Source organism: Ursus arctos, unplaced genomic scaffold (genome assembly GCF_023065955.2).
Source record: "Ursus arctos isolate Adak ecotype North America unplaced genomic scaffold, UrsArc2.0 scaffold_1, whole genome shotgun sequence".
Classification (NCBI taxonomy): Eukaryota; Metazoa; Chordata; class Mammalia; order Carnivora; family Ursidae; genus Ursus; species Ursus arctos.
The window spans coordinates 100,660,812-100,682,532 of NW_026622763.1; the positions used below are offsets into that span (position 1 = coordinate 100,660,812).

Below are 21,721 nucleotides of genomic sequence, written 5' to 3' on the forward strand. Positions count from 1 at the left end.
CCTCCAGGAAGAGTGCTGAGACAGCCGAGAAAGGCTGAGCACCAGCATTTAAGTGGCAGGTGAAAGGAGCCCCGTCCTCGGTCCCCTGCAGCTAAGCCTTTCTCAGCGTCCCCTCCTGCCTCGGCCTAGGTGCGGACTCCGGTGTCCCGAGTCCGCCCGGCCGCTGGGGCGCGCCCGAGGCCGAAGGGGGCGTTGCGGCACCGCCCGACGTCGCGCCCTCGGCGGCTGCGCAGTGCGTACGTCAAAGCCGGGCTCGGGCCGGGAGCGGGGAGCGGCGCGGCCTGGGAGAGACTGATCCACCAGGAGCCGGCGAAGGCGAAGGCGGCGCCTGGTCCCGCAGCAGCAGCCGCAGCCGCAGCCCGAGCGAGTGAGCGCAGCAGTGCGGCGGCCGCCGCGGGAGCCCCTGGGCCGCCGTCCGCCCGCGCAGCCGCCGCCGCCGCCGCGGGAGCCCGTCGCCGGGAGCAGGAGCGGGCGGAAGACAACGGAGGGGCCGAGTGCCCGAGCCGCGCCGCAGGGACCGAGCGAGCAGCCCGAGGCGGCGGCGGCCGAGGACGGGGACGGCGACGACGCGGAGGCGGAGAGGGAGCCGCCCGGCCCAGCCCCGTGAGTGACCCCCGACCCGGCCTTGCTCCCGGCGCGGACGCCCGCCCGGCTTCCGCCTGCCCCCGCTCGTCACCGGCCCTGGGCTGCCTCCATTTTCTCGGGTGGCGGAGGCGGCGGGCCCCCGTGGCCCGCCCTCCCCGCTCGGCTCGCCTCGGCCCGGCCTGGGCCCCTCGCGGAGCCTTCCCTTCCTTGCCCCCGCCGGCGCAGCGGCCAGCGGCCTGCGGCCCGGTCTCTGGGAGCCCGGTGCTCCCCTGCCACCCTTCCGCGGTTGTCTGGCAGGGCTGGCGGGTGGGGGCGTCCGCGGCCGGAGTCGGGTGGGCAGGGAGGTGCGGGCCGGGACAGCTGTCACTCCCACCGCACACGGGCTCTGGCCACCTCGCTCCTGGCCCCTGGTAAACTTCCTGTTATGGGGAGGCAGGCAGCATCTTTTGTGATCTTCATTTGGGGAAAATGCCTAACTGATTTCTGGTTAGGAATTGTGCGGCCGGAGCGTTCCCGAGTTCGGTTGAACCAAGCCTAGCAGCGCTGCACTGCGTGCAGGCGCCGTGGTCGGTCCGCGCCGGAGGGATTCAAAGGTGAACGGGGCCCACGGTCCCCTCCCCCGGGGAGCTTACGCTCTGGTATGGGAGATAAGACCAGTACACAAATAACCTCGATACCAGGAAAGAGGTGATAAGTCCTGTGAAAGAACTACAAAGTGCTAGAAAGGCACCCAGGGATGACCGGACTGATCGATCACTTCCGCCTAGCAGAAATCTGGAAGGCTTCCTGGGCGAGGCGATGGCTAGCTGGGTCTTGAAGGCCAGATGGGGTTTGGGAGAGGACGGATGGGGAAGAGACGTTATGTGGAGGGGCAGCAAACTAGAGGACAAAGATAAAAAGGCATAGTCTAGAAATAGTGGATAATTCAGTTGCCTGTAGCCATGTTGGGGAGTTAAAGGGTAGGCTAAAGAGGTATTGGGGGCCAGATCCTTGAATACTGTAGAGGAGCTGTTTGAGTGGCATTCTAAGGTAAACTTAGAGCTCATTGCTCAGTGACTCATGAGCCCGGAAATGTAAGCTAGGAGATATTAAAGGCGGTCTTGTGAAAGAAAGAGAAGGAGGCCCAGTAAAGAGTTGATATTCTGTGCCTTGAATATAATGCAGTTTGAGACCGATTTTGACAGCTACAAATAAATTCATGTCCAGGCTAAGCAGAGTACCTTTTGCAAAAAGCTTCATTTAGATATCATGCTCTTAAGAGGTAATGGAAAGATGTGTGTAAAATAAGCTCTTCTGCACATAAGGTAATTCTGTTGGTGCGTTTCACTAAAATGCATCAGAACTTCTTCCACGGTGTCTTAGGTAGGTAGCTATACTTTGGAATTACTGAGCTGATCATAACGTCTTTGAAATGGCATTTTGTAAAGCAATCTAATTTGATGATTTTTAAAATCAGATTGCTACTAATGTTCTAGGATGGCAAGTTGGCCATGGAACCTTTTTATAGAAAGGTAAACATTATTTTTAGTTATGAAAATATAGAGTGAGAAGTGAAAATCTAGCTTGATTCTGTACATTTTTTCCCCAAATTACTAGCGGATAATTAGCTTTATTTAAAGTCTAGAGTATGTGATTTGTGGAAGCAGCTTAGAACCCATGTTTCATAAACACTTGTTTGTTTATATGACAAGTGAATGTCAACTTCTTTCAGTTAAAAGAACTTGTAAAATGCAAGAGGTACTGGAAACTTTTTTTAAATTATCTTCTGTAATTTTACCACTTAGATTTGGTTGCTGTTAACATTTTTGCCATATTTCCTTTTCAGTCTTTTTATGCTTATTTTTTCCTTGCATGATGAGATAAAAATTGCATATATCTGTAAATTTTATTAAAATTTTTTTCATTAAGTATCTTTATGTAAAAATATTTTTACCCAAGTAAGGGAAGTCTTAAATGTATTCTTTTTTTCTGATAAGGTTACAATATTAATCTCAGATAACATGCAGTAGTCATGCTTAATAACTGCTACTGTGGGCAGAACTTTTTCTAAAGGTGTCTTGTTTGAAGTATATTTATTATTTGTAGGATTTAGATCCTATTGCTTATTGAAGAAAGGCTTTATTATTTGGGGTGTGTGTTATCATCAGATAGGGAAGATGTCACACATCTCTGCTGAATGAGTGGATGTACTTTTTAAAAAGATTTTCTTATCTGGTGTAATACCTCCCATACACGGTAATATACCTTCCCATCCCACCTTACCCTCACTTGTCCCCAACTCAAAAATAGTCTTTATACTAGGGCTATCTATATAGGTTAACTACTTTTTGATCTTGACATCACAAAGTTTCAGGCTATGTGTAGTTTTTCTGTTGGTATTTCTTTAGTAAAATATAGAATTTGGTGAAATGATTTGCTGCTATAACAAAAGGGACCTTTTTTTTTTTTTCCATTTCAAGACAGTTGACTTTAGTTCATTAGCATTTCAGACTACAAGTTCTTGCTTAAACCAGTTTTTTTCCCCTTTGGCTTTACGTTCTAAAATGTATTAAGGAGGTCTCTGTTTCTGTTTCTAATGGCATATAAAGTGAGATGCTGAGTTAGATTGCATACATTTTCATAAAGTTAGTATAAAAGAATAGTTAGGAAAGTCTAATGTAGATATGGGCTTTGGCTTTATAATTTGGTTTTATTTGAATCTTTATATTGCAAATGTATATACCACAAAGCATCCTTTATTACTTTTGAATATTTACTAAAGTTTTTTCTTTGATCAACTCTTGTAGTTTACAGATTTCTGTAATTACTGCCTTGCTTTCCCTAGAGTCTTTTCCAGGAGGGATTGATTATCGATCATTCACAGTGTTGCTGTCTGTCATAAAAATACAGACATGAATCCACGTCCACCTGCAGCACACAAAATATAAAATCCAGTATAGGGTAGAATTTCACTTCGGGTAGTGTCTTTTGGTTACCTTTTTGGTGGTGTTTCTATTTTACAAATCCACTTTCTCCTTTTCCATTGCTCCTTTTAATTAGGAATTTTATTTTATGGATGTTGTCTGGTGTTCTAGAAATAGGAATGTGATAGGTGGATTGGTGAGGATAACAGCAAAATGTTGGTAAAACTTTGCTGTGTTATAAAATTGTGGGAAAGAAGATCAAATCTCTAAACCTCTAGGTTTGATTGCTTGAGACTTGTTTTATTATTTCTAAAGGTGTAAAGATCTTGTATTTGTATGAATTCAGATCAAGCCAAGTAGTCTAAAAATTGCATTAACAATTTAGTCATCAGTTTGTAGTTTGGTTTTTACTGGAAAGAAGAATGGTGTTGGGGCCACCCTTAATTACAGAAGGAACTGAGCTGTATGAGAGTTCTTCCTCTGTTGTCTCATCATTCTAATGCAACTGGACCCTAGTCATTGCCTTTATCAGTCCAGAGTATGATGGCAGAGCAAAGTGAGGCAAACATTTCTACTACCAGCAATTGTGGAGTAGACCAGTCTGGCAGTAAATGTTAAATGTTTGTCCCGCTTCTGTTTCTCAGGCCTTTCTTTGATTGTGAGAAGAGTTATTACAGGATGGGTGACAGATGCTAGACTGATAGTGATGAAATGAAGGTTAACAGGTTGTTGCCATTAGCATTTTGTTTTGGGATTTGTGTGTGTGCATGTGTGCGTGTATGTGCAGGTATCATTCTCTACCTTACTGAGCCTCCTGGCTCCACTGTGCTTTTAGAAGGGGTGAGGGGGTGGTAGAATTGTGGTTTGTTAGCAACTGTGATGGTAAGCTGGCAGAGGAAGGAAGAATGGCATGCAGAAAATTGCAAGAGGTCAGTCAGGTGTGAAGTGGCCCCAAAGGAGGGAGGTAAAGACTGTCCTGGCCATTTATGTAGGCAGTGTCCAGCACATACCTGTTCACATGATACAATGTGTCTAACTTGAGATTTTGATACTCAGAGTACAGTGTTGTAGGTTTGGGGTTGCTTGTTTATACGTATAGCCACATTTTCATATGCATGGTTACAAAGACTGAGAAAAATCTACTTAACCAATATTTAGTAGCAGTCTGGTTTTATATGATAATTATTCCTTGTGAACATTATCCAGCAGATCACTTGTTGATGACTAAGGAAGTATGATAATGTTAAAACATCACAACACTTTGATTATTTTGATAAAATGTTCAAGAAACAGGGGCGCCTGGGTGGCACAGCGGTTAAGCGTCTGCCTTCGGCTCAGGGCGTGATCCCAGCGTTATGGGATCGAGCCCCACATCGGGCTCCTCCGCTATGAGCCTGCTTCTTCCTCTCCCACTGCCCCTGCCTGTGTTCCCTCTCTCGCTGGCTGTCTCTATCTCTGTCGAATAAATAAATAAAATCTTTAAAAAAAAAAAGTTCAAGAAACAAAATATACCTTTTGTAGCTTCCTCTTAAGTTGCTACTTTATAACTTTGTCTAATGAACTGTAGCTTGGTCTCATACAAGGTACTGTGAACATGTTACTCATGGTTCTTTCCCTCCACAGTGGATTATGTATCAGCTGTATTTGGGCACAAAGAAGAAATAGCATGAATACATTTCTTTTTACATGTCTGTAGTTAAGGCCCACTCTGGGATTTATTGAATTCTGAGAGGTAGTATTACTAGTGCTTAAAAGCACTAGCAGACTCCCTGCAGCCAGACTCCCTGGGTTGGTGCACCCTCACTTGTCCTGTGGGCGCTATAACTTTAGGCAAGTTCCTCCACTTCACTGTGACATACACCGTATCTGAGAAAACTGTAGGGGATTAAATTAGTTACTACATCTAAAGTGCTCAGAGCAGGGCCTGGCACATACCAAGTGCTGGACGTAGTAAGTTTTGTGATGGTGCTGATGCCAGACTGTTTCAAGGGAGAAAAAAGGTGAGAATTCTAGAGACCCTCTGGTTGGAATGGTTCTTTCTGCACAGACCCACCATTACTAGAGCAGTGAGTGAGGAACCTTGAGCTGTAACTGGTGGGGCTTTCTTCGAAGTAGAGTCACCTGCTCAGGGTCGTATGACTTATTAGCCATGGGACTGATCCTAGAGCCTGCCCCTCTTCATTCTTTATCTAGTTTGCTTGAAAGAAATTAAGTTTTATACTTTATGCAGTAATTCTTTTTTGAACCTTTACACTAACATTTACAAAGATTGTTTTCACATATTAAATGCTCTTTGGCGCATAATCCTTTTTTAAAGGTGTTTATTCATCTTTATTATTGTGATGTAGCCGGCAAGTTTCTTAGGGGTTGTGGTATGAAGTTAAAGGTTGAAATAGACAAAGAACCAAAATAGACTGAAAGGGAAAATTACCATTTGAGTACCATGGAGTGTTGGACAGACCTCTAAGTTAGGTAGTATTGTCCTCTAGCATCATTCCAGATGGGAAATGAAAGTGAAGGGCCTTGTCCCAAGGTCACACAGGCATTGCACAGTTGAGCTGAGATTTGAACCCAGATTTGCCTCACTTCAAAATGTGTTCTCCCTGGATTACGGCATTAAGTTTTATTTTGCTTTATAGGGTCTTGATTTTTTGCTGACCATTTTTGATTCAGTACTTCAGAACTAAGCTTTGTAAATAAAGCTTAATGAGGATTTTAATAGATTTCCAGACAGTAACCACGTTATAGGACAAAATGAGATGGTTTGTTCTACACGCCTGGTGGTTTAGAGTCGTAATTTGATTAGTAGTTTCTAGTTTTAGTTAGCCCAGTGGGTAGTGTTTATTTTTCATAGTAGTCTTGTAGAGAAGATGGGAGGCCTTTGTTACAGTGGGCAACACAGAAGCCTGGGAATTGGAAGGCCTAGGCTGGGTCCTGACTCAGTGACTAATCATTTCACTCTAGGCAAGTCACTCCACCTCTTTGGGCTTCAGTCATGCCATTTTTATGCTAAGGGGACCAGACTGAAAATCCCTGGCCTTTTTTGCTCTTATTTTCAGTGATCCTGTGTGTAGACTTTCTGACTTGTCTTTTTTCCCCTTGTACTAGGTATCTCTCCTTTTGCCGGTGGCCTTTAAGTCCATTTCTTTATGAGGGCTTTATGGCATGTAACCATGCTTTAACAACTGTTCTCTTCTGGTTGGCCAGGTGCCTGGTCTTAGTTCACAGTGTGGTAGCTCTCTGCTTCAGGTAATGTAACAGCACAATATGTATTTTCAAATTTTCTACTTTTGTACTTAGTAATAAATGGTTAAGAACTAAATGTTATCTGCTTGCAAAGTACAAGCTTAGGAAGTCAAGTTAATGATTAACAAATCGTCAAGCTTTACATCAAATTTCATTGTCAGCTTCTAAGTATATATGCTGTGAAGTTCTGAGAACTCTATGTTTTGGGAAAAGGAAAAATAGTACCAAAGGCAACAAGAGTAGAAAAGTGAAAAGGACCAAAATGTAGAATCAGATTTGAGGATGTGAAGAACATGCTTCAGGTAGTATTCTTTGGCTGTAATTGATACTGATCGTCTAATAAGGGTGGTATGCTGGTTTGGATTATAGGATCGTTTCCAGCCCGGGGTTCTTTTTTTTTTTTTTTTAAAGATTTTATTTATTTATCTGACAGAGATAGAGACAGCCAGCGAGAGGGGGAACACAAGCAGGGGGAGTAGGAGAGGAAGAAGCAGGCTCATAGCGGAGGAGCCTGATGTGGGGCTCGATCCCATAACGCCGGGATCACGCCCTGAGCCGAAGGCAGACGCTTAACCGCTGTGCCACCCAGGCGCCCCCCAGCCCAGGGTTCTATCACCGATAAGAGATGGCAGCTATTTGCCACCCCTGAGTGTTCATAACTCCTAAATATCTATTATGGATTAATTTGTTCCACAAGCAGTTTTTATAGCCCATTATGTGGAGTCCTGTTCTATATGCCAGTTGCAAAGAGGTCCTAGTCTAGGTAAACAACTCTTCCCCTCTCTGCTGGCATGTTACCAGCCAGTTCATTTACTTCTGAATTCTCCAGGCAGGGGGATGGAACTCAGGTCACTAACATGACCTTTGCAGATCTTTTGGCTGTTTATAGTATAGTTTTATTCTCTATTCATCCTGTGCTTATGTGTGAGTTTTAGGTTTTTCTTATGTATGTAAGTTTTGTACAATAGATTGTAATTTATTTGAATTGCAGATTTTTAAAATCTTTTTTGATATATCTTCTCTTCCCTCTTCCCCCATCTTGTGTTTTCCGATTATAATACGTTGTTTCTGTAAATGCTTATTAAATGATAGAGCTGTGTAATATTCTGATAAAACTGCTCAGCAGAGATGAAATATTAACCAAAATACCATTTTCTGTGTATTTTATTTATCTCTCCTATATTTGTGTTTATTTGAAGGTTTACATACTATAATAACTGAAGTTTATTAGGATCTCCCTTTTCCAGATAAGCTCACTTAAAACATGTTTCACAAATTCTGTTTTGTAGAACATTAGTCTTATGAGAGATTAGTTGTTGATGAGAGAAGTTTCAGAATGAAATTTAAGTTTGGGAAAACACTGGGTTAAAAACTGTTAATCAGATTTTAATTTTTGGTAGTGATTGTGTTATTGTTTTTCTTCAGAGTTTGTCAGAGTTTTTAATAATGTACATTGTGGCTGTCCAGGAAGGAAATATAATGTGCAGTATTTCTCAATTTGCCAAGTTCATTTGAACACCCCCTCCCCCCAGGAAATACACAAAGTCTTAAAGGAGGGTTCTACTAGAATACAGTTTGAGAAACCTTATTTACATACTTTTTACATATCCATACATAGTATGGAATTCAAAGCATTTACTTTTTGATTGGGATGATTACTTTGGAATCCAACTAAGGTTGGAATAATTTATTTTCAGTTTTGTTAAGGAAAAGAATGCACACTTTAGATAAGTGACTTTTCAGGCCTTTTTTTTTTTCTTTTTTTAAATTCAACCCACGGTGAGAAGTTACATTTTTGATCAGTGACCCAGCACCATACATAAACACACTCAAAACTGAGAAAGAAGTTTCACGAAACAATACTTAGGCCTTCCTGTATACGATGCATTTGAATACTTTTCGTCCTGCTTTATTTTTTAATGTATGTTATGAGCGACTAAAACAATGTACCTTGTAATTTGAGAAACATTGAGAGAGTACATGAATTTATAAATGCCTAAGATGCTATTGGGAGAAGCCCTGGAGAGATTGTTAGAAAACTAAAGCTCAGCATAGAGATAAGAAGAGGGGCCCTAGCGTTGGAATTCCTGCATTTAGATTCTGGTGGTGTTTTGTTGGGCGGTTGTTTAATGCCCATTCTGCCTCAGCTTTCTCATCTGTCAAATAACTAGGGTAGAACCGGCACATAAAGTGGTGGAGAGAATTCGGTGAGAACTGTTTTACGTAACACAACTGATACGCTCTAAGTGCCCAGTCCATTTTAGCTTTTGTGATAACTGGAGCTCTAAGACTCTCTGCTGTACCATACACGTTTTCAAAAATATTTTAAGCCTTTGAAAGTGTTGAAGCGGCCTTCAGTGAACCTGGACTCTTTTGATCTGTAGCTAGATGTATCACTTGTTGTGATATCAGCCTTCTGGAATAGTTTTAAAATAGTCAAAAGGACCCACTTAACATTGTTTTGCCTCATGGTTGCAAATGGACTCACAATTGCTGAGCTTTATGCCATATTATTGTATATTTTTAAACCATTCTCTTTTAACAATATCTTAAATTTAGAATAATCTTGCTTTAATAACGTCATCAAATGCAAGTATTTACATACCTTCATCAGTGATTAATTTAGCATTCTGATAGTTTTAATTCACTAAAAGAAGAACAAGGCAAGGCAAAAGTTGCTATTGTTTTATGCTCATTTCAGCAGTTTTTAAATTACCCCATCCTCAGTGTTTTATTTTGCTATTGGGAGTTTAATTTTATATCCTGATCTAAGAAAAGGGACATTTAGAGGGGATTAACCACGGTGGGGGCCAGATCTAGTTTGTAGACTGTTCACTGTTGTCCTGAGCGTAGCTAGCCACGTCCTACGTTTATGTCACCTACTGAGGCATTGGCATTGTCTATCCCTGATTAAATGTTTCTCTGTTTGTCTCTTTTATTGCCCATTTTCCTCAGTGGGGCCTGGGGTTGCTGAAATGAAAGGTTCCGATCGTCATTGTGGAGGTATACCAGTTCAGTGTGAAGGGAGCATAAAGATTCTCTACTTGTGTAAGCAAGAAACATGAAGTAAAAAGAATAAAAAATCGCTAACATAGCATATATATGTTATTTGCTGGTATAAAGTTGAAGACCCCTCTCTATCTTAATTTCATTTAATCTTGTAATAACCCTATCTTCATTCCCATATTTTCAGGTGAGTAGATGGAGAAAAAAGCAGCTAGGTAATTGGCCTGAAGTCAGACACCTAGATTTGAAACCCTGGTCCCGGAGTGTAACCCACCAAACTCTGTTGCTTCCACTCCACCATAAGGTACTGGAATGTAGAATCATCCTGGAACATAGGAGATTTCTATTACAGAAACATGAGGTCAAGTTTTCTGGTAGGATGTGTGAGATCCTAGGACACTGAGAGAATGTTCACATTACTGATTTGCTGTCAGTGACCTTTGAGCAGCTGTGAAGAGAGGGAGCTGTGCAGGAAGATTAGAGGTGCTAATGGACTGTTTTTCCAAAGAAGGGAAAGGTGGAATCCACAAATCATAGAGACTGAAATTGATGTGGATTGCTGAGACATATTCCAGAAGGGAGTGAGTCCTTAGCAAAGTGTTGATTTCTAGAAGCTCCTAAATATAGTTTATTAACTATTTCCTTTTGTAATAGAATTCTACATGTCTTAGATAAGGATGTAGGCAGGATACAAGTATCTGTAAAGATTCATAATTTCATTCATACTTGAGATTATCTGAAAAATGTTCAAGTGTGTAAGTCGGAATATTTTCTAGGACTTGAAGTCATTTTGATGTTTTTACAAGATTATTTTACTTATGTTCATTGCACTAGAATATAAGCTGTATTATATGCTTTTCCTAAGTGCTATATAGCAAATTAGTCACAGATTCAATGGCCCACATCCCTGTGCCTTGCCTTCTCAAGTAGGCAAGAAGGAAGTAGAACTGGTAACCTCTTCCTGGTATGTGCACACAGCACAGTAAATACTTTCTAGCTTTGTATTGTTAAAATTATTCATCCCTGTTCTTTACAATTGGTCATAACCCATTTGTTTACTCAACAGCTAGTCTTGCTCTTATTCCTCAACACTACATAGTGTGTGATTGAAAGCTATGTTGATGGGAAGAGGGCTGGACAATAGAGTGCATTCGTTCTGCACACAAGGTAAAACCTCACGGGGGGGGGGGGGGTGAGGGTGAGGCAAGGAAGACAGAGGAGTCTGCTTAGCATAGTATATACTGTATACAAACACCCCATAGGTATATGGAAAGGGCCAAACTGTCTTCTACAGAGGCTTTGTTGTTGTTGAAAGGAGGAAGGAATAAGAAATAGAAGGAGCGGGGCACCTGGGTAGCGCAGTCATTAAGCGTCTGCCTTCGGCTCAGGGTGTGATCCCGGCGTTCTGGGATCGAGTCCCACATCAGGCTCCTCAGCTGGGAGCCTGCTTCTTCCTCTCCCTCTCCCCCTGCTGTGTTCCCTCTTTCGCTGGCTGTCTCTCTGTCATATAAATAAATAAAATCTTTAAAAAAAAAAAAGAAATAGAAGGAGCAAGACAGAGGAGTACATCCAGAAAGAATTGACCAGAGAAAACTGAATCTAAATGAGCGTGTTATGTACAACTTTGAAAGATCTAATGATAAAAAACTGGTTGCTTTTCAGAACTGTCTTAAGAAGTGGAGCACTTGTGGGGCACCTGGGTGGCTCAGTGGATTAAGCATCTGGCTCTTGGTTTCAGCTCAGGTTGTGATCTCAGGGTTGTGAGATTGAACCCCGTGTGGGGCTCCAAGCTCAGCATAGCGTCTGCTTCTCTCTCTCTCTCTCTAATAAATTTTTAAAAAAAGAAGTGGGGCACTTGAATAGATTATTAATCATGGAATGTATTGGATACAGATTATAGGCCATGGCCTACCAACCAAAAAAGTGAGTGGAGCTCTGGACCTGGATGATATAGAAATTACAAGTTCTCTTTAAAAATTTAAAGAGACTTTTTCAGTAAATGACTTCATTTATTCTAGATCCTAGAATACCAAAAGATAACAAAGTCATGTTTCAAAACTAGCGAACACCCTTAGAAACCTGATAGAATATAAGAACAGCAACCTGATAAGACATTACAGAGGAAGAATACTATGTTTCAGCTTCATTTATGGAGGCAGTCATGAAAATTCTAAGTAAAACATCAGCAAATAATTAAATAGGAAATTCTCTTAATTAAAGAGGGCAAATAACACGTAACACTTGGTATTTACTGTGTGCCTGGCGTTGTTCTAATTATCTCAATCCTCCCAACAAAAAGGTGTTATTAGAATTATTATTACCCTCATTTTACAGCTGATAGAATTTAGATCAAGAGGTAAAATAATCTACCCCAGGATAAATTGGTGGTAAGTCACAGAGCCTGGGGTTTCAGACCCTTGGGGTCTGGCAGCAGTGCATATGGTCCCCTTGTGCTGTACCATCTCAGTATGTGCCAAGATGACAATGCTGATTTACCAGTTCTTGATTAATGAGCTCTTTAAAAGCTGGTAGGAGATAAGAGTATGTGCCTTAAACCAACAGCAACAGCCTACCAATGGGAAAACTCTGGTAGAATTCCCCCTTGAAATAAGAAAGTGACATAGGCATGCCCGGTAACACTTCTGATATTCGATACCATCCTGGCCGGTACAAGAAAACATCAAATAAAATGTGTAATTGTTAGGGGGGAAATGGGGGAAAATAGCAATATGTGCAGATGTTACAATCTTAAACCTAGGAAAACCAGGAGTCAGCTAAAAAACTGAAAGTAAGAGTTCACTAAGATAGCCATATACCACATATAGATATTTAAAAATTGGTAGCATTTTTTTCTTTCTAGCAATATTCAGTTATAAAAATATTAGAAGAAAAATCTCATTATACAAAAAATGAAACCTCAGGTGGGGGGGGATCTATATGAAATGGTTTGGGATCTCTATGAAGAAAACTAGAAACTTAGTGGAAAAAAGACCTAGTAAGAATGGAGAGTTACCATGTACTTTTTTTTTTTTTTTAAGATTTTATTTATTTATTTGACAGAGAGACAGCCAGCGAGAGAGGGAACACAAGCAGGGGTGTGGGAGAGGAAGAAGCAGGCTCCCAGCAGAACAGGGAGCCTGATGCGGGGCTCGGTCCCAGGACCCTGGGATCACACACTGAGCCAAAGGCGGAAGCTTAACGACTAAGCCACCCAGGCGCCCCGTAGAGTTACTGTGCTCTTGAATGTGAAGACTGAGTGAATGTTAGGAAGCAAGAAAATTTCCTAAGTTAGCGTACTGTTGGCCAGAGAGTAAAGGCAGATTTTTTAAAAGTTAACTTAGGAAGCTCAGTAAAAAGTATGTATGTGCCTACTACATGAGTGAGATCACACATCACTGGGAAAAGAGGAAGGATTATTTAGCAGATTTTTAGATAATTGGTTATCTATTCTTTGGGAAAATCAGTTTTGATAAGTAAGTTACTCTTTATAAAAATTAATTTGATGAAAGAATGAGTTTTAAAACATAAATTAGAAGAACGTTTATATGAATATTTGTCAGACCTTTGGATGAGGAAGCAGGCTTATTTCCATTGCTATCAAGTGATCAAAAGGAAAAAAAAAAACCTGAGATAAATAGATGGAAAAAATTGTGCATGATGATAAACAGAGGGTTAATATTTAGTTCAGTATAGCCAAAGCTCATACAAACTGGCAACTACTATTTATTAGTAAATGCTAACCTGGATGTTTATTACGTTAGATTTTTAAGTCACACTGTAATTTTATAATAAAGAAGGTAAATGTTTTGCCGAAGGGTTTTGGTATATACCTCTTCTAAATGGCAAAACTGGAGTTCAAACCTGGGTCTGATAAGAGCTTATCCTCTTAGCCCTTGAAGCATGCTGTTTTTCAAACATGTCAAAGGCGAAAACACTGGATAAATGAACAGTGAATTCAGGTAGTTGCTAAATAAAATACAAATAACAATGGGGATGTTAAATAGAGGTTTTTTGGGTGTGTGTTTTTTTTTTTTAGGTGGTAATGCTTATGTTAGTAGGGATGCATTGAGAGGGGGATAAGGCAATTCCATTTACTGCCCATTTGGCCTTTCTGGAAAATATTTTGGCTCAGTATATATCCAGGTTCTTAAGATGTTCGTTTCATGTAAGCCAGGGGAAAATAAAATGACATGTATTTATTTTTCATCCTTACTACAAGTGATCTCCAATGTCTTAAAAAAAAAAAAAATCCAGCTATTTTATTGGTTGTGGTGATGGCTGCACAATTCTGTGAACTATTGAAACTACTGAATTGTATACGTTAAGTAAGGGAATGGTATGGTATGTAAATTATATGTCAATAAAGCTGTGATTTTTAAATTAGCTGTTTTAGCTATTGAGTGGAAGAAGAAAATGGGAGTTTGCTTCTCTGAATCATTGAACTGTGAAAGATGTTCAGACAAATTCGATTCTTCCAGTTGGTGCTCCACTGACTGTTGCAGTGCTGTTTGATGCTGCATCGTGAACCTGAAGGTGAAAGTAGTGCTCAGGGTATCCTAGTCGTCAGAGCAGAGAGAGCTGGTAGCCCAGTGAAGTCGTCTCTTAGCAGGGAACTCAGAAGTTTCAGAGCTTCAGGTTTATCAAAGTCATTCTTAAGATCATGTGCTTGGATTTTAGGAGACACCTTACACCTCATCTTTATTTAAAACTCTTGTGTAGGGGTGCCTGGGTGGCTCAGCCATTAAGTGTCTGCCTTCGGCTCAGGTCGTGATCCCAGGGTCCTGGGATCAAGCTCCGCATTGGGCTCCCTGCTCGGCGGGAGGCTTGCTTCTCCCTTTCACACTCCATCACTTGTGTTCCCTCTCTCGCTGTCTCTCTCTGTCAAATAAATAAATAAAATCTTTAAAAAATAAAAATTAAAAAATAAAACTCTTGTGTGCACACAAACACACTCTCTCACTGTTGATTTTCCTTTAGTATCCTACCTTGTGGCAACTATATGAAGATCACTCTTGTTTTCTAGGGGCATACACGAAATGTGCTTTTTGTAATTTTCAAATACAAGGATACGTAAGTTAGGGTTAAACAGCTCAGAGGTTGAGGCAGGGAAACAGAGGGGCGGGAGTACGGTGAGGTGGGGGGAGCTCACGCTGAGATATACTGGGCTCTTGCGGAAGTTTTATCAGCCTGTTCTGATCCCTTCAGCCGTGAGAGCGCGGTGGGATGAATCAGAATAGTATTTCGCCTTGTAGGGGTATTGGCAACTTGTTGACAACCTGGCCTGGAGCAAAGAGTATTTGGTATGAAGTGAAGAGTTACAGTTACTCTGTGACACAGGCATATTCCTCTATAAACCCAGTGAATTGTAGATGTTAAATGATTTGAAATATCAAATATTGCCAGGAGAGACTTATTTTCATCACCACTAATAAATATTTATGTACAGGTGACTCTGCTAGGCTCTGCTCTAAGTGGAGGGTGCTTTGTCCTTAATCAGAGGAAATGAAATAGCAAAGTTGGCTTGTCATGGTGGGGGGGGGGGATAGCCACAGTTTAGTATGAGTGACCTAAAGCCCTGTTTGCCAGGGAAAGTCCCAGTTTATGCCTCTTGTCCCTGCATAATAATTCATTGCATCCCCCGGCCATTCCCCAAATTGTCCTGGTTAGGATGATAAATTATGTCATCTAACATTAGCCATTGTGAAACTAGCTGTTTCTTGACCCTCTCCCCTCAGTTATTGATCTTTTCAGGCACAAGGCTGTCTGTCAGATCCTCAAGTAGCTTGGTTTTGAGGCACTAGTTCTAGAGCCCTAGCAGCTGCCTGGTCCCTCTGGAACCAAGAGGATTTTTCACTGGATTGCCTTGACTTTTCTCTCTGAATGAGAGCTGTGATGTTCTAACTCTGAAATGTTCTGCTTTGCTTCAAGTCGGACGCCGAGACTCTCTAAATGTAAACACCTTGTTTTTGCCCAGATTCCCTCTTCCACCCTCCCTCCACTTCTCAGGAACTACTAAAGAAGAAGAGAAGGTATGGCGTGCCAGTTGTTAAGTGGTTGTTCTTGGGTGCCATAAAACTTCAGGGAGGTGATACACCACTATTCGTACACTTGTATTTATGTAATTTTTTAATCTTTATACTTTCTTTTCCATATTTCTTCCAAGTTTTAGAGCAATGGTATCCAAAGGGAAAAGTCAGGAGTTTCACAAGATCATCTTGAGAGTTCAGTGTAGGATGGCTAGGGAGAAAATGGCATTTAATTTGCGTTTGCTTGAATAATCTCTAACTTTATTCTCAATTTGTAAAAGTAAACAGACACGCCTATTTTCACATTGTTATTTTTTTCCTGTTTCTTCCTCTGATTTAATGACACATTTCAGATCTTCAGCTCCAAATGCAGGTATGCAGGGTACATACAAGAATAAAAGACAGTGCCAGTGTCAGCGTCCACGAGGCAGGTTTGACCCTTTAAAAGGTTAAGCGGAAAAATGTCTGAGTTCTGCCATTGTTAGAGCTGCCTTTCTGGGACACGGGACTGGAGCAGGGATAGCTTGCAGGTAGCCCCCGTGTTACTTGGAACTCTTGTTTTTTCCAACAAGGTGGGGATTTAGTGAAAGCTTATCTCTGGAGGAGTCAAACACTGAAAGTGTGGGAAAGGGCAGCAGTGCGCCTGGGTCTTCCCCAACAGTCGGAACCAGAACCACAGACTCCATTATAATTATCCATGTGCTACTGCATTTCTCTGCTTACTCACACTCTCCGTGCACACCAGCCTTTTCCACCTGATAGAAAGCCTGGCCACCTGCATCCCGTAAATGTGCTTTCCTGGAGCTTCAGTCCTACAATAGTGACTTTAAGGAGAGATCTACCTTCCCCTCTAGGTTACTTTGCTAGGGCCAGCAGGAGTGTGGTTCTTACAGGACTGTGGCGCCTCCCACTGTAGCTATGTTAATGGTTGGGGGGGTGGGAACAGTTGCCAGAAGGAGCCAGTTCTGGGGGCAGCGTAGAATAACCCTACAACCTTCCCAACTGTGAGGATTGTTGGGGTTCTCCTCCTGTCTGATTTGTTTAGGTGTCCAAAAATAAGTTCAGATGAACCTCTGGGTTATTTGCCCTGAGGCCACATATTCCTTCCTATTTTCATTTTGTCCTTTATCTCTCACTTTGGCCTGAAAAGCAGGCTACTTTTTAGCTCCTCTGCCCATAGATCCCTCAAGGCCCAGAGGACTCTGAAGGACTGGATCACAGAAATCTCAAAGGAATTCCACCCTGACTAAAAGCTATTGGGCTGATAGTCACTCAGCAATCCCAGAGATTCGCAAGGAGGGATTGGAATGTTTGCTACCCAGGGGTGGAGTGTTCTGCTTTGTTAATCTGCTTTTAGTCTAAAGTACCAGTATTTGATTGGGTGGCACTTTGGTTTCTCATCATTTGTAGTTTGTTAACATTTGCCTTGTGCTCTTTGCCTGTCACCCTCCCACCCCACCCTTTCCCCAACTCATATTCTTACTGTTTTTTCAAATTTCTGAGAAGAGATTGGAATAGAATATAGAATAGAATTTTTCAAGCACAATTCAGCCACTTTAATTTATGAATGGTATTTTTTACACTAGTTGAATGGAATACATTTCATGTAACTGATTAAAAAGCATTTTTCTCTAGGGGCGCCTGGGTGGCTCAGTCGTTAAGCATCTGCCTTCGGCTCAGGGACTAACTAGGCCTTGGGCACTGGAGTAGGAGCTGCTTGAGACGGAGTCGTGCTGACCACCTCTCACGTTACAGAGGAGGCCAGAGCCATTGTTACCACAGTTTGGAATTATTTGACTGAAGAAAAATGATAGAAGTGCCTTATTTTACTGTACCCCATACATGTTGATTGCCTTGATCCACTTTCCCTGTTTGACTTAATTTAGTAATCTCTCCGAGACAGATGTCCCCTTAGTAGGGTCACCTGTTTTCACCTAACAGGAGAATTGATCATGCAGTATTTAACAAATATATCATGGTGGTAAGGTTAAAAGCCATACCCTCGTGCTAAAATTAGCTATTCTTTCATGTTCGTTGCTTTCCGGTTGAGGGAAATGGAAAAAGTTAGGGTTATGTTTCCTTCTCTTTTCTTCCCCCTTATGTCCCCTCCCCCTCTCCCCACCTCACCCCAAAGAATTACATAAGGAGCAAAGGAAAAATAAGGAAAGGCAAAAAGAATGATTCCCAGGGCAGGGTAAGGACACAAATAAGTGCATTGCTTTGACACTAGCTAGTTGGGGACCATACCTGTGGCTCTGAGTTGTAGTGGCCAGAACGAAGAAGAAAACAGGAACAATCGCAAGACTGTTCATGAGATAAAAAACAATTCAGCCACTTAGGAGAAATGTAATCTTTCTGTTGGATATCCTGTGGATCCTTTATTAATATAGGCTCTGAGTCCTCAGTACATTTCTGTCAATTCTCTACAGTACCTGTGAAAGTTAAGTACCCGAGTTCAAGTTTAAGCTATCTTAGTATAAAAACATAGAGAATAATATTAGGCCTGAGTGCAGTTCAGTTAAATCATTACTTTTCTGATATTCTGGAGCTTTGGAAGTGGCCCTCTGTAAATTGTTCCTACCACTGAACTTTTTATTAAAATTGGGTACCAGAGAAGTCCAAAGTTAGAATTTTCTAGTAACCATTCTGCTTTAACAGCTAGCTGAGCTGGCCAGCAGCACCTGTATCGGCCTTTGGAAATTAAAGAGCTTAGCCAGGACTTGATTTCAAATCTAGTTGTATAAATTGACTTGGAGTCCAGGTCAGTATTTTCCTCAAAAAATAGTTCTGTGTTTAACATGGCAGACATGTTTAATGTCATGAAGTAGTAGTTTAAAATTTTTTGTTGAATTTCCGACACCGAAGTGCAGTATAAAAAGCTGATAGGAATGAGGTATTTGGGCTCAAGAGATGGACCCTCCCCTGCTTTCCTTGGACCTCAGAGCAAGGTTTCAAAGCTGCTGTCAGATTCATGGCTAATGTCACTTTAGTCTGGAAAAATTTCAAAGCCTGCGTCGTCAATCTCCCACTGGAACAAGCTCGCCCTCTGCACCCCCCGGCCCACAGGAGCACCTGTGGGAAGCCTAGTTTTCATTAACATTAACTTCCTATTTGAACCACTAAGATTCTGACAGGTTGGCAGTATGGTTAGCAGTAATCCAGGCATTTAGGAAACAAAGTTAAAAAACAAAAAGGTAGGGGCGCCTGGGTGGCACAGCAGTTAAGCGTCTGCCTTCGGCTCAGGGCGTGATCCCGGCGTTATGGGATCGAGCCCCACATCAGGCTCCTCCGCTATGAGCCTGCTTCTTCCTCTCCCACTCCCCCTGCTTGTGTTCCCTCTCTCGCTGGCTGTCTCTATCTCTGTCGAATAAATAAATAAAATCTTAACAAACAAACAAACAAAAAATCCAAAAAGGTAGCTTTTTGAGGCCTGTGTAGAAATAATCTTCGTATTTTTTTTTTTGCAGATTATAGAGCACTTTCACAAATACTACAGTCACCACATTCACTTGAGTTAGTAGATTCTTTTGCTGAAATAGTAAAGGAAACATGGAATCCCATATTCAGAACTTTTGTAGAAGAAAATATGTTTTCAGTGTTAAGTAATTGCATCGGTTGTAGCTCTTTCTGACTATTTTGGAGCCTCTACCTAAACCTTAACTTTTTGGACTTCTTTGGATATAAGATGTTTTTGTTGTGTATTTTAGATACAGCTTTCAGATTAAAAAGCAAGTTTTCCATTGTGACTATATTGTGATGTCAATACTCACCTGGAAAGCACCACTCCATCAAGTGTGGAATGTTCTTTGGGCAATAAAAGAAGGCATGTGATTATTCTGTAAACAGCCCTTGAGTTTACAGTGAGTTTTTTTACCTTCTGCCTTCCTCTTCACCTGATACTTTATTACCCACCAGAGCTTGATAAAATTACAAAATAATTTTTGTTTTCTCACCATAATTCAGGTTGTTGCATAAAGCTCTCCAGTCAATTGTAATACATTTTCTGACTGTTAATCCAAATTTATCCTGTCTACAAAACACAGCTCAAGAAACATCTCCTCAGTTGAAGTCCGAGGTCCTCAGCACACTGTGCTGTGTCTGTCCTCTGAACTTGCTCCTAATATCACTTATTTGGGTTTTTTCATACAGGGTCTTGTGGCATGCATTAGTCTCCATAGATTTCAGTCTTTCTGTGCGTGTGCCTTGTCTCCCCAGTTGTATTCGAAGGCCTGGAATAACAACTAGTGAATGTGTACCACAGGGTGAGGGGTGGAAAGGATGTGTTGACTGGCTAGGAGAAATCCTCTTTGAGTAAAATGTTTTACACAATCCTCTAAAAGGCCCTGGAACTTTGTATGCTGTGATTCTAAATACTTCTGCTGGAAAAGCCTATTTACACTAAATACCACTATACGGTGGCCTCTGAGCAGTTTAAAAAGGAAACAGACCTTCAAATCTCCAACTATGGTGCTTCAGCACAGGCTGGTTTTGTGGCATGTTTGTGCTTTCATGGGCATTTAGCCAGAACAGAAATAGCAGTGCTGGACCTTGAAAGAAAGTGATTTTCCAGGTTTATATCTGATCCTCTAGATATAAGTTTGAAGGTTGTAAATTTTCTTTTTTTTTTTTTTTAAAGATTTTATTTATTGAGAGAGAGACCGCGTGCACACATATGCCTGGGGGGAGAGGGGCAGAAGGAGAGGGAGAGAGACAATCCCAAGCAGACTTCTCGCTGAGCATGGAGCCTAACATGGAGCTCGATCCCACGACCCTGAGATCATGACCTGAGCCAAAATCAAAAGTCAGACAGTCAAACAACTGAGCCACACAGGCACCCCTGAAGGTTGTAAATTTTCAAAAGGAAATTGTTTTTTCAAAATATGGTTCTTGGGGCGCCTGGGTGGCACAGCGGTTAAGCGTCTGCCTTCGGCTCAGGGCATGATCCTGGCGTTATGGGATCGAGCCCCACATCAGGCTCCTCCGCTATGAGCCTGCTTCTTCCTCTCCCACTCCCCCTGCTTGTGTTCCCTCTCTCGCTGGCTGTGTCTATCTCTGTCAAATAAATAAATAAAATCTTAAAAAAAAAAAATATATGGTTCTTCATCAGAATAACTAAAAAGAAAAAATAAAAATCATTTCACCACTCTCAGGTGTACCCTTTTAGAACCACAGCATTTCTTTTACTTTTTCAATCTATCTTGACACAAAAATAATTTTCTAAAAGGGTTTTTTTTTCATATTTGAACTTTGTTTCCAATTTTCTCACTTGCTTACAGCTCCAGTTTTGAATTACACATTCTTTTTAGGGAATTACCATCTTTTTAAAAGAGAAGGATTGGCTATTTGCTTTTGTTATTTACTATAAAACATGGGTGAAACCATGATGTTTGCCCATGATCATATGGACTGTGTTTACACAACCCTGCCACAAAGTGAGCAGTAAATTTAACTAGAAGGAAAATGGATATATGATTTCATGCTTGAAGCCTGATGGTTTCACATTTTAAAACGTGGACATTGATTAACCTTTTGTATTATTAAAATACAGTATTGATTTGTAAAGAAGTAGTTGTAAAGTTCACATTTTCTGGAACTAAATCTTAAACTATAACAGTGTCGCTCTTAATTCCTTAAGGCCATCTGTAAATGAATCCATGTAGATAAAATTAAAGATGGCACATCATATTGATAAAAGGCCTTTAACATATTGATGAAATCAGTTAATTATTCATGTATTACAGATGTTTTTCAATAAGGCTTTATAGTATGTAACTGTAATTTCAAGTCTTAAACTAAGTCATAAAATCTTTTTGCCTTATGATAATTGGAAAAGTTCAACATTGTGAATAAGTTAGCTGTCATTAGTAAAAGAGCTACTCAGATTGATTCTAAGTCTGTTTTACAAACTGCAGGTTCCATCCTATCAGTTGTTTGTGAAATCAGCTTAGCATTTTA

The 21,721-nt window shown here is 41.2% G+C and overlaps 1 protein-coding gene across 1 annotated transcript in view; it reads left to right on the forward strand.

Moving 5' to 3' along the window:
* The first annotated feature begins 238 nt into the window (after positions 1 to 238).
* The window catches only part of CAB39 (calcium binding protein 39), an 86,049-nt gene continuing 64,566 nt past the window's right edge, over positions 239 to 21,721 (forward strand). Inside the window, exon 1 of the mRNA XM_026491726.4 lies at positions 239 to 603. The gene's annotated coding sequence lies outside the window, so the exon portion shown is untranslated. The remainder of the gene's footprint in view (positions 604 to 21,721) is intronic.